Source organism: Phyllobates terribilis, unplaced genomic scaffold (genome assembly GCF_046119375.1).
Source record: "Phyllobates terribilis strain yellow unplaced genomic scaffold, ASM4611937v1 Scaffold_7__3_contigs__length_470593459, whole genome shotgun sequence".
NCBI lineage: Eukaryota > Metazoa > Chordata > Amphibia > Anura > Dendrobatidae > Phyllobates > Phyllobates terribilis.
This window is the reverse complement of record NW_027362767.1, coordinates 147,594,323-147,608,227: the sequence shown is the minus strand read 5'-3', so window position 1 is coordinate 147,608,227 and position 13,905 is coordinate 147,594,323. Positions and strand designations below refer to the sequence as shown.

General features: G+C 45.6%; 1 protein-coding gene across 2 annotated transcripts in view; it reads left to right on the top strand.

Annotated features, from left to right (window-relative positions):
* Positions 1–13,905, top strand: part of SV2A (synaptic vesicle glycoprotein 2A) — a 197,602-nt gene that overhangs the window by 49,514 nt on the left and 134,183 nt on the right. The window contains exon 1 of one of the 2 annotated variants that reach the window (XM_073639418.1): positions 5,772–5,921. The exons of the other annotated variant lie outside the window; for it this stretch is intronic. The gene's annotated coding sequence lies outside the window, so the exon portion shown is untranslated. Of the gene's footprint in view, positions 1–5,771; positions 5,922–13,905 lie in introns of those variants that run through there. 2 annotated transcript variants of the gene reach the window in all.

The window sequence follows — 13,905 nt, the reverse complement described above, 5'->3', positions numbered from 1 at the left end:
TGAGTTACATCCTGTATTATACTCCAGAGCTGCACTCACTATTCTGCTGGTGCAGTCACTGTGTACATACATTACATTACTGATCCTGAGTTACACCCTGTATTATACTCCAGAGCTGCACTCACTATTCTGCTGGTGCAGTCACTGTGTACATACATTACATTACTGATCCTGAGTTACATCCTGCATTATACTCCAGAGCTGCACTCACTATTCTGCTGGTGCAGTCACTGTGTACATACATTACATTACTGATCCTGAGTTACATCCTGTATTATACTCCAGAGCTGCACTCACTTTTCTGCTGGTGCAGTCACTGTGTACATACATTACATTACTGATCCTGAGTTACATCCTGTATTATACTCCAGAGCTGCACTCACTATTCTGCTGGTGGAGTCACTGTGTACATACATTACATTACTGATCCTCTACTGATCCTGAGTTACAGCCTGTATTATACCCCAGAGCTGCACTCACTATTCTGCTGGTGCAGTCACTGTGTACATACATTACATTACTGATCCTGAGTTACATCCTGTATTATACTCCAGAGCTGCACTCACTATTCTGCTGGTGCAGTCACTGTGTACATACATTACATTACTGATCCTGTACTGATCCTGAGTTACCTCCTGTATTATACTCCAGAGCTGCACTCACTATTCTGCTGGTACAGTCACTGTGTACATACATTACATTACTGATCCTGTACTGATCCTGAGTTACCTCCTGTATTATACTCCAGAGCTGCACTCACTATTCTGCTGGTACAGTCACTGTGTACATACATTACATTACTGATCCTGTACTGATCCTGAGTTACATGCTGTATTATACTCCAGAGCTGCACTCACTATTCTGCTGGTGGAGTCACTGTGTACATACATTACATTACTGATCCTGTACTGATCCTGAGTTACCTCCTGTATTATACTCCAGAGCTGCACTCACTATTCTGCTGGTACAGTCACTGTGTACATACATTACATTACTGATCCTGTACTGATCCTGAGTTACATGCTGTATTATACTCCAGAGCTGCACTCACTATTCTGCTGGTGGAGTCACTGTGTACATACATTACATTACTGATCCTGTACTGATCCTGAGTTACATCCTGTATTATACTCCAGAGCTGCACTCACTATTCTGCTGGTGCAGTCACTGTGTACATACATTACATTACTTATCCTCTACTGATCCTGAGTTATATCCTGTATTATACCCCAGAGCTGCACTCACTATTCTGCTGGTGGAGTCACTGTGTACATACATTACATTACTGATCCTGAGTTACATCCTGTATTATACTCCAGAGCTGCACTCACTATTCTGCTGGTGGAGTCACTGTGTACATACATTACATTACTGATCCTCTACTGATCCTGAGTTACAGCCTGTATTATACCCCAGAGCTGCACTCACTATTCTGCTGGTGCAGTCACTGTGTACATACATTACATTACTGATCCTGAGTTACATCCTGTATTATACTCCAGAGCTGCACTCACTATTCTGCTGGTGCAGTCACTGTGTACATACATTACATTACTGATCCTGTACTGATCCTGAGTTACCTCCTGTATTATACTCCAGAGCTGCACTCACTATTCTGCTGGTACAGTCACTGTGTACATACATTACATTACTGATCCTGTACTGATCCTGAGTTACATGCTGTATTATACTCCAGAGCTGCACTCACTATTCTGCTGGTGGAGTCACTGTGTACATACATTACATTACTGATCCTGTACTGATCCTGAGTTACATCCTGTATTATACTCCAGAGCTGCACTCACTATTCTGCTGGTGCAGTCACTGTGTACATACATTACATTACTTATCCTCTACTGATCCTGAGTTACATCCTGTATTATACCCCAGAGCTGCACTCACTATTCTGCTGGTGGAGTCACTGTGTACATACATTACATTACTGATCCTGAGTTACATCCTGTATTATACTCCAGAGCTGCACTCACTATTCTGCTGGTGCAGTCACTGTGTACATACATTACATTACTGGTCCTGTACTGATCCCAGGTTACATCCTGTATTATACTCCAGAGCTGCACTCGCTATTCTGCTGGTGCAGTCACTGTGTACATACATTACATTACTGATCCTGTACTGATCCTGAGTTACCTCCTGTATTATACCCCAGAGCTGCACTCACTATTCTGCTGGTTCAGTCACTGTGTACATACATTACATTACTGATCCTGTACTGATCCTGAGTTACATCCTGTATTATACTCCAGAGCTGCACTCACTATTCTGCTGGTTCAGTCACTGTGTACATACATTACATTACTGATCCTGAGTTACCTCCTGTATTATACTCCAGAGCTGCACTAACTATTCAGCTGGTGCAGTCACTGTGTACATACATTACATTACTGATCCTGAGTTACATCCTGTATTATACTCCAGAGCTGCACTCACTATTCTGCTGGTGCAGTCACTGTGTACATACATTACATTACTGGTCCTGTACTGATCCCAGGTTACATCCTGTATTATACTCCAGAGCTGCACTCACTATTCTGCTGGAGCAATCACTGTGCACATACATTATATTACTGATCCTGTACTGATCCTGAGTTACATCCTGTATTATACTCCAGAGCTGCACTCACTATTCTGCTGGTGCAGTCACTGTGTACATACATTACATTACTGGTCCTGTACTGATCCCAGGTTACATCCTGTATTATACTCCAGAGCTGCACTCGCTATTCTGCTGGTGCAGTCACTGTGTACATACATTACATTACTGATCCTGTACTGATCCTGAGTTACCTCCTGTATTATACCCCAGAGCTGCACTCACTATTCTGCTGGTTTAGTCACTGTGTACATACATTACAGTACTGATCCTGTACTGATCCTGAGTTACATCCTGTATTATACTCCAGAGCTGCACTCACTATTCTGCTGGTTCAGTCACTGTGTACATACATTACATTACTGATCCTGTACTGATCCTGAGTTACCTCCTGTATTGTACTCCAGAGCTGCGCTCACTATTCTGCTGGTGCAGTCACTGTGCACATACATTACATTACTGATCCTGTACTGATCCTGAGTTACATCCTGTATTATGCTCCAGAGCTGCACTCACTATTCTGCTGGTGGAGTCACTGTGTACATACATTACATTACTGATCCTGAGTTACATCCTGTATTATACTCCAGAGCTGAACTCACTATTCTGCTGGTGCAGTCACTGTGTACATACATTACAATACTGATCCTGAGTTACATCCTGTATTATACTCCAGAGCTGCACTCACTATTCTGCTGGTGCAGTCACTGTGTACATAAATTACATTACTGATCCTGACTTACCTCTTGTATTATACTCCAGAGCTGCACTCACTATCCTGCTGGTGCAGTCACTGTGTACCTACATTATATTACTTTTTCTGTACTGATCCTAACTTACCTCTTGTATTATACTCCAAAGCTGCAATCATTATTCTGCTGGTGCAGTCACTGTGTACATACATTACATTACTGATCCTGAGTTACCTCCTGTATTATACCCCAGAGCTGCACTCACTATTCTGCTGGTGCAGTCACTGTGTACATACATTACATTACTGATCCTGTACTGCTCCTGAGTTACCTCCTGTATTATACTCCAGAGCTGCACTCACTATTCTGCTGGTGCAGTCACTGTGTACATACATTACATTACTGATTCCGTACTGATCCTGAGTTACCTCCTGTATTATACTCCAGAGCTGCACTCACTATTCTGCTGGTGCAGTCACTGTGTACATACATTACATTACTTATCCTGTACTGCTCCTGAGTTACATCCTGTATTATACCCCAGAGCTGCGCTCACTATTCTGCTGGTGCAGTCACTGTGTACATACATTACATTACTTTTCCTGTACTGATCCTGAGTTACATCCTGTATTATACCCCAGAGCTGCACTCACTATTCTGCTGGTGCAGCCACTGTGTACATACATTACATTACTGATCCTGAGTTACATCCTGTATTATGCTCCAGAGCTGCACTCACTATTCTGCTGGTACAGTCACTGTGTACATACATTACATTACTGATCCTGAGTTACATCCTGTATTATACCCCAGAGCTGCACTCACTATTCTGCTGGTGCAGCCACTGTGTACATACATTACATTACTGATCCTGAGTTACATTCTGTATTATACTCCAGAGCTGCACTCACTATTCTGCTGGAGCAGTCACTGTGTACATACATTACATTACTGATCCTGAGTTCCATCCTGTATTATACTCCAGAGCTGCACTCACTATTCTGCTGGTGCAGTCACTGTGTACTGTACATACATTACATGACTGATCCTGAGTTACATCCTATATTATACTCCAGAGCTGCACTCACTATTCTGCTGGTGCAGTCACTGTGTACATACATTACATTACTGATCCTGAGTTACATCCTGTATTATACTCCAGAGCTGCACTCACTATTCTGCTGGTGGAGTCACTTTGTACATACATTACATTACTGATCCTGAGTTACATCCTGTATTTTACTCCAGAGCTGCACTCACTATTCTGCTGGTGCAGTCACTGTGTACATACATTACATTACTGATCGTGAGTTACATCCTGTATTATACTCCAGAGCTGCACTCACTATTCTGCTGGTGCAGTCACTGTGTATATACATTACATTACTGATCCTGTACTGATCCTGAGTTACATCCTGTATTATACTTCAGAGCTGCACTCACTATTCTGCTGGTGCAGTCACTGTGTACATACATTACATTACTGATCCTGAGTTACATCCTGTATTATACCCCAGAGCTGCACTCACTATTCTGCTGGTGCAGTCACTGTGTACATACATTACATTACTGATCCTGAGTTACATCCTGTATTATACTCCAGAGCTGCACTCACTATTCTGCTGGTGCAGTCACTGTGTACATACATTACATTACTGATCCTGTACTGATCCTGAGTTACATCCTGTATTATACCCCAGAGCTGCACTCACTATTCTGCTGGTGGAGTCACTGTGTACATACATTACATTACTGATCCTGTACTGATCCTGAGTTACATCCTGTATTATACCCCAGAGCTGCACTCACTATTCTGCTGGTACAGTCACTGTGTACATACATTACATTACTGATCCTGAGTTACATCCTGTATTATACTCCAGAGCTGCACTCACTATTCTGCTGGTGCAGTCACTGTGTACATAGATTACATTACTGATCCTGTACTGATCCTGAGTTACATCCTGTATTATACCCCAGAGCTGCACTCACTATTCTGCTGGTACAGTCACTGTGTACATACATTACATTGCTAAGCCCCTGCACACAATCACATGGTGGGCATAAATACTCTGTGCTGCTGTGACCATTTTAGATAAGCTGTAGGTCATGTCAGACAACCTTGCGCCTGTTTTGGGGCCGTCTGATGTATAAGAGATAATGATCAGGAGCAGTGGGACATTTTAATAACAGTCTCAGGCAGGGCGTTATGGAGGTCTTCTCAGTTTTGTATGGCAAAAAATATATATTACAAAAAATAGTACAAAATCTATATTTTGTAAAATGGGAACAATATAGTCTAATCCCAGTACAGATAATACTAGGCTGGGAGAACGGGGGCTTTACGAAGATGGTTGAAGGCTTGTCCTTACCGGTTATTATCACTCACTGCGGTTGCCATGGTGACTGGCCCGTGAATCCATGTTACGCTAACAAACTGATGATTTTACCCGCTACCCTCCCCTCCCCTCCACAAGATTTATTTTCTCCTGACGAGAGGAAAAAGACTCTGGAAAATTAATATTGTGACAGTGACGGAGATGGAAAATGCTTCAGATGGTGGGAGAGGATCAGGGGAGGCCCGAGATCGTGAAGGATTTGGCTTCAGCATCAAGGTGTGTGCGGCATAGTGAGTGTAATACGGTATTACGTATGGTATGGAATTAATTTATCATACGTGCAGCTTTTATGCTAAGGCGAAATTCACTGTCTGATGGGCCGAGGGTAAGCCACTGTGTGTACGGCCTAATTCCGGGAACTAAAACAAGGCACAGACCTATGTGCTACCTTTATAGCAATGGGGCAGTAGTGAGCATGTGCGACCACCTCTCCTATAGACAATGACTGGAGCGGTAGTGAGCGTGTGCGACCACCTCTCCTATAGACACTGACTGGAGCTGTATTGAGCGTGTGCGACCACCTCTCCTAAAGTTGACGCGCCCCCTGGGCCATGTTTGTGTAGCGTTGCGCACGCGGGGAATACCCGGAGCCGGATCTGTTGGGGGTAGTAGTCCTCGTGGCGGTGACCCGGTCCGTGCCCAGGGTGTCAAACTAGATGGCAGTCTTTAGCAGTAGATGTTAGAATGTTCGACTACGCCACCCGTTGAATGCGGCTATGAAGCCGCCGCTGCAGGGCAGTCCGCTGAGGCCGGTGGTACGGATGTGCAGCGTGGATGGTATAACCCCCAACGGGAGGGGTATGGCCTCAGGGCAGATCTGTTAGAGATGATGATGGGAGTGATGGTGCGGGTGTCCCAGTACTGATGGTGCAGGTGCGACGACGAAACACGGAGGCTTGAAGTGCAGTTTCAAAAGCTTTACTCACAGTTCTTTACCAGGTCGCCCGTGCACAGTAGGACCACCCGAGTCGTGCTGCGTCCACCAGGTCAGGGACTCGGCCAACTCCCAGGCAGTTCCAGAGCGTGGTCCTGAGCTCCCCTCTCTTCCTTCCTACTGGCCATCCCCACCAGGGACCCACCTTTGTCCGGCTTCCTCGGGCCTTATGGGGGCAAAACCTCTCTCCGGTTTCCCTGACCCTATGTGGCGTGCCTTCCTGGTGGATGTGGCGAGGGGTCGTGCCAAAGCTTGACCACGACCTCCGGTTCCTGGCTAAGGATGATTAACCTCCACCAGTTTGGGATCCGGTACCCTTCTCTGCCAACCCTTCACCCGTTTTAGTTCTCTCGTAGGATCTCAGGGTTCCCTCTATGCTTGCGTCTCTGGGCCTTTCTCCGTGTTCCTCTTCTTCCTTCTCTCTCTCTCTGCCTCAGGCCTGGCTCTGGAGCTGGGCCCAGACGGAGCCACAGCTCCCTGTCAGCCCTCTCTGGCTGAGCTCCTCTCTGCACAGAGCAGACCCAAAAAGACCTTGTCTAAAGATGGTGCCCACCTTATATACTCCCTCTGACACCCAGCCCAGGTGACGAGCAACCAATGGGCTCCTACCTCTGCCCAGAGTCCCTCCCCTATCTGCTCCTACACTACTGGGATGTTCCTCCCCCCCCCCACTCCAGCCAGGGACAGACGCTGTCGTACCTGCACATCTATCTGGTGGGAGTACCGTTGTTCTGTCCCCCGGAAATGGGGTGAGTGTAGTGCATGCAGCTATCTGAGCTCAGTTCCACCCTCCATCCTTACCCGGGAGTGGAATACCACACCTCTGGTCTGAGGTGCAATACCCCTGTAGCAGCCGAGTCCTCGGGGTGCTACATATACACTGACTGGAGCTGTATTGAGCGTGTGCGACCACCTCTCCTATAGACAATGACTGGAGCGGTAGTGAGCGTGTGCGACCACCTCTCCTATAGACACTGACTGGAGCTGTATTGAGCGTGTGCGACCACCTCTCCTATAGACACTGACTGGAGCTGTATTGAGCGTGTGCGACCACCTCTCCTATAGACAGTGACTGGAGCTGTAGTGAGCTTGTGCAGCCACCTCTCCTATAGACAGTGACTGGAGCTGTAGTGAGCTTGTGCAGCCACCTCTCCTATAGACAGTGACTGGAGTGGTAGTGAGCATGTGTGACCACCTCTCCTATAGACAATGACTGGAGCGGTAGTGAGCATGTGTGACCACCTCTCCTATAGACAGTGACTGGAGCTGTATTGAGCGTGTGCGACCACCTCTCCTATAGACACTGACTGGAGCTGTATTGAGCGTGTGCGACCACCTCTCCTATAGACAGTGACTGGAGCTGTAGTGAGCTTGTGCAGCCACCTCTCCTATAGACAGTGACTGGAGCTGTAGTGAGCTTGTGCAGCCACCTCTCCTATAGACAGTGACTGGAGTGGTAGTGAGCATGTGCGACCACCTCTCCTATAGACAATGACTGGAGCGGTAGTGAGCATGTGTGACCACCTCTCCTATAGACAGTGACTGGAGCTGTAGTGAGCTTGTGCAGCCACCTCTCCTATAGACAATGACTGGAGCGGTAGTGAGCGTGTGCGACCACCTCTCCTATAGACAATGACTGGAGCGGTAGTGAGCGTGTGCGACCACCTCTCTTATAGACACTGACTGGAGCTGTATTGAGCGTGTGCGACCACCTCTCCTATAGACACTGACTGGAGCTGTATTGAGCGTGTGTGACCACCTCTCCTATAGACAGTGACTGGAGCTGTAGTGAGCTTGTGCAGCCACCTCTCCTATAGACAGTGACTGGTGCGGTAGTGAGCGTGTGCGACCACCTCTCCTATAGACACTGACTGGAGCTGTATTGAGCGTGTGCGACCACCTCTCCTATAGACAGTGACTGGAGTGGTAGTGAGCTTGTGCAGCCACCTCTCCTATAGACAGTGACTGGAGCGGTAGTGAGCGTGTGCGACCATCTCTCCTATAGAGAGTGACTGGAGCAGTAGTGAGCATGTGCGACCACCTCTCCTCTAGACGGTGACTGGAGCGGTAGTGAGCGTGTGCGACCACCTCTCCTATAGACAATGACTGGAGAGGTAGTGAACGAGTGCGACTACCTCTCCTATAGACAGTGACTGAAGCAGTAGTGAGCGTGTACGACCTCCTCTCCTATAGACAGTGACTGGAGCAGTAGTGAGCGTGTGTGACATCCTCTCATATAGACAGTGACTGAAGCAGTAGTGAGCGTGTGCAACCTCCTCTCCTATAGATTATGACTGGAGCAACTGAGCGTGTGTGACTTCCTCTCCTATAGACAGTGACTGGAGCGATAGTGAGCATGTGCGACCACTGCTCCTATAGACAGTGACTGGAGCGGTAGTGAGCGTGTGTGACCCCCTCTCCTATAGACAGAAACTGGAGCGGTAGTGAGCGTGTGCGACCTCCTCTTCTATAGACAGTGACTGGACCGGTAGTGAGCGTGTGCGACCACCTCTCCTATAGATGGTGAATTGGGCGGTAGTGAGCGTGTGCGAGCACCTTTCCTATAGACGGTGAATTGGGTGGTAGTGAGCCAGCGCTGATCTCCGCTGATTGGCTGTCTCCTGTATTAGGAAGGTAGAACATTTCTCATTCTGTGATAATTGAGCTCCCGGGAGCCCCTTTAACATTTCTCTCCTTCCCAATGCCAGTAGGTAAGCTTGGCTGCAGTTCAGCTCAGCAGTAAACAAGCTTCCACACGTGCCCGTGATAAAAATCATTTTAGCTTTCTCTAATCTCCTCCAATTTAATGAAGTTATTTTTGGTCTGACGGATTTGTGTGAAATTTCATGAGAGTGATTCCGAGCTGTTCTGTTTCCAAAACTAATTAGCATAGACGTTAATCCTCCCCTCATTAGCATGCAAAGTGAATATTCGGCAGTTTTTATGGTGCATTTAAAGGTCGGGGATCGTTACATAGGGTCTCGAAGGGATCTAATGCCAGCATTTAGGCTGTCATGTTTATCTTGGTCATCATTTAAAGGGGCAGTCCGGAAATATAGAACTGTAGCCAACACTGGACATGTATTTTCTGTTAGATTTCCCAACAACATGGGATATATCAGGTGGAATTAATGTAGGTCCTCGTAAATGCCCAACCCCCAGCGATTTATTTAAAGTGTTTTTATTTTCATCTTCATAAATGGGTATTGTCAGATAGATAATACAAATTTATGACAATTTAGGCATTTACTGCTTATTAAAATTTTCAGCCGTTCTTGAGATATTAACACTTTTCTTTTGTTTACAGCTCGTTGCCTAGGCAACAAGCTTTAAACAAGTGTTAATATCTCAAGTATGGCTACAAATTTTAGGAAGCAACAAATTGCAAAAGTGCTTGTTTTTCCAAGCACTATCGGACAATATCCATTTAGGAAGATGGGATTAGTAACCCTTTAATTACCTCAATTGTTAGAGGGGCACAACTGGACATTCCTTTTAAGAATAAACCCTTCCTTGAGCTCAATTTTTTTGGTTAATCAAAATCAGCCACAATGTTTCTGCCTATTAATTTCTTAAAGGAATATTCTCACCTTAGACACTGTCTGATAGATACAAGTGCTAATAGATGTGCCCACTTCTGGGACTTGAACTGATGGTGCCATGGCCATGATTGCGCATGCGCAGCAGTCTCTTTCTACTTCTTTGGCAGTTTCATGTTTTTTTGGAGTGAATAGAGAAAGCTGCGCATGCGTGAGGTGCGTATGCAATGAATGCTGAAAATAAAAATACTCTTCTTATACTCCAAGTTCCAACTGATTTATTTTCTGTCTAAATAAAGACATTCCTCAGCTGTCAGGAGCCATTCAGGAACAGTCTCCTCGATTAGGCGACAATCTGCAGGGATATCTAGAGCTTGAGATGAAATATTGCTGTGTGTGCACTTCCCGCTGTATCAGATCAGGTCAAGTTGAAAATCAAGTGGCAGCTCCCCGGAGCCTCAATCAGAAAGCTGCAACTGCGCGAAACAACACGGACTATCACGGACGACTGAGAAACTATAACCTGGGTCCATTTATTATTGCAATGTTCTATATATATATATATATATATATATATATATATATATACATATATATATATATATGTATATATATATATATATATATATATATATATACAGTGCCTACAAGTAGTATTCAACCCCCTGCAGATTTAGCTGGTTGACACATGCGGAATTAACTTGGCATTGTGACATTTGTACTGTAGATCAGCCTGGAAGTGGGAAATGCACTGCAGCAAATTTTTTTTTTTTTTTTTTAAACGTTAAAAGTTAATTCAGAGTGTCATTTATTATTCAACCCCTCAAACCACAAGAATTCTGTTTGGTCCCCCTAAAGTATTAAGAAGTAGTTCAGGCACCAAGAATAATGAGCTTCACATGTGTGGATTAAAGATCTCTTTTGCCAGCCTTTTCTGACTATTTAAGACCCTCCCCAAACTTGTGAACAGCACTCAGACATGGTCAACATGGGGAAGACAAAGGAGCATTCCAAGGCCATCAGAGACAAGATCGTGGAGGGTCACAAGGCTGGCAAGGGGTACAAAACCCTTTCCAAGGAGTTGGGCCTACCTGTCTCCACTGTTGGGAGCATCATCCGTAAGTGGAAGGCTTATGGAACTACTGTTAGCCTTCCACGGCCAGGACAGCCTTTGAAAGTGTCCTCCCGTGCCGAGGCCAGGCTTGTCCGAAGAGTCAAGGCTAACCCAAGGACAACAAGGAAGGAGCTCCGGGAAGATCTCATGGCAGTGGGGACATTGGTTTCAGTCAATACCCTAAGTAACGTACTCCACCGCAATGGTCTCCGTTCCAGACGAGCCCGTAAGGTACCTTTACTTTCAAAGTGTCATGTCAAGGCTCGTCTACAGTTTGCTCATGATCACTTGGAGGACTCTGAGACAGACTGGTTCAAGGTTCTATGGTCTGATGAGACCAAGATCGAGATCTTTGGTGCCAACCACACACGTGACGTTTGGAGACTGGATGGCACTGCATACGACCCCAAGAATACCATCCCTACAGTCAAGCATGGTGGTGGCAGCATCATGCTGTGGGGCTGTTTCTCTGCCAAGGGGCCTGGCCATCTGGTCCGCATCCATGGGAAGATGGATAGCACGGCCTTCCTGAAGATTTTGGCCAAGAACCTCCGCTCCTCCATCAAGGATCTTAAGATGGGTCGTAATTTCATCTTCCAACAAGACAACGACCCAAAGCACACAGCCAAGAAAACCAAGGCCTGGTTCAAGAGGGAAAAAGTCAAGGTGTTGGAGTGGCCTAGTCAGTCTCCTGACCTTAACCCAATTGAAAACTTGTGGAAGGAGCTCAAGAATAAAGTCCACATGAGACACCCAAAGAACCTAGATAACTTGGAGAAGATCTGCATGGAGGAGTGGGCCAAGATAACTCCACAGACCTGTGCCGGCCTGATCAGGTCTTATAAAAGACGATTATTAGCTGTAATTGCAAACAAGGGTTATTCCACAAAATATTAAACATAGGGGTTGAATAATAATTGATCCACACTTTTATGTTTAAAATTTAATAAAATTCAACTGAGCAACATAACTTTTTGGTTTGTAAGATTTATGCTTCTGTTCATAAAACCTACTCTCGTTTGCAGTTTGAAGGCTCTAACTTATTTGCATCTTATCAAACCAGCTAAATCTGCAGGGGGTTGAATACTACTTGTAGGCACTGTATATATATATATATATATATATATATATATATATATATATATATATATATATACAGTACATCTCACAAAATTAGAATATCATCAGAAAGTTAATTTATTTCATTTCTTCAATGCAAAAAGTGAAATTCATATTATATAGTCATTACAAACAGAGTGATCTATTTCAAGTGTTTATTAGTGATGAGCGAGCATGCTCGCTACTGCTTGGTGCTCATCCGAGCATCTCACTGCTCGAGATGCTCGGCGCTCGCCGAGTATTTCCGGGTTGCTCGGGCGGGAACTCGGGTCCCCTCCCTGCATGTTTGGCGCTCTTTACAGAGCCAATGAACATGCAGGGATTGCCTGCCATGCACTGTAATGCCGTAGCCATGATTGTTGTGGGCATTACAGTGATTGGCTGGCCGCACAGCATCATCAGGTCTATATAAGACCTGGCGCCGCCATGCTCGTCACAGTCACTCCGGATCAGACAGTGTAGGGAGAGCTGCTGCTGTGTCAGGGAGAGATTTGATTGTGTATTAGGTAGTGTAGGGAGAAAAACTGTACATTACACAAATCCATCTTAACAAACAGTCCTCTGAGGACTAATCCATCTGCAGAGATATCAGGCAGGCAGGGTATATATGCAGGCAGGGTATATAGCAGACTGCAGTGCATATAGCACAAGAGGCTCTATTCCAGTTCTGCCTTCTGCTGCTGTTAGATATTTCTATACATAGGCCCAGGTCTCAGGGGTCAGGAATACTTTTTTTTGGATCTTAATCCTCATTATTTGCTTAAAAACCAATCCAGAGAACACCATTTTTTCTGCACCATTTGCTTGTTGGCACTGAAGAATACAGCCAGGTCCTTTCCATAGTAGAGCGATAGAAATTCAGCTATTGAAAACTGTGTTTTCTCCATCACACGGCTCACATATACGTTGTCAGAAAATACTGCCATTTCTGGCCTCCATTAAAAATTTCCTTTAGTGTGTCAGTGAAGCAATTCACCGAAGTTTGCTGTTCAAACTACTTACCTACTGGCCAGGTATTTAAAACTGTGTTTTCTCCATCACACTGATCACATATAAGTTCGCTCCAAACTCAGTCATTTGTAGTGAGCGTGGAAGATACTGTCCTCCATTTAAAATGGGCAAGGCACGTGGCAAGGGACGGGGAACTGGACGTGATGGTAATGGTGCATGCAGAGGCCGAGGACAAGGCCGTGGGCAAGCTGAAATTGTGCCACAACAAACACCCACATCTTCTCGCCTGACCTTCCTGTCCCAATTTCTAGGGGACCGCAGCACACCACTATTGAACCCAGAGCAGTGTCAAAAGGTTGTTGGTTGGATAGCGGATAATGCTTCCAGTCACTTAGCCACCACCACCACCCTGTCTTCCACACGGTCAAGTCTCAGTAGTCGTGAGTCTGGACCGCATATTCCTCACCCTGATCCTCCTTCCTCCCACCATGCCGAGTATCCAGAGACAACTGATCCCACACTTGGACACTCTGAAGAGCTGTT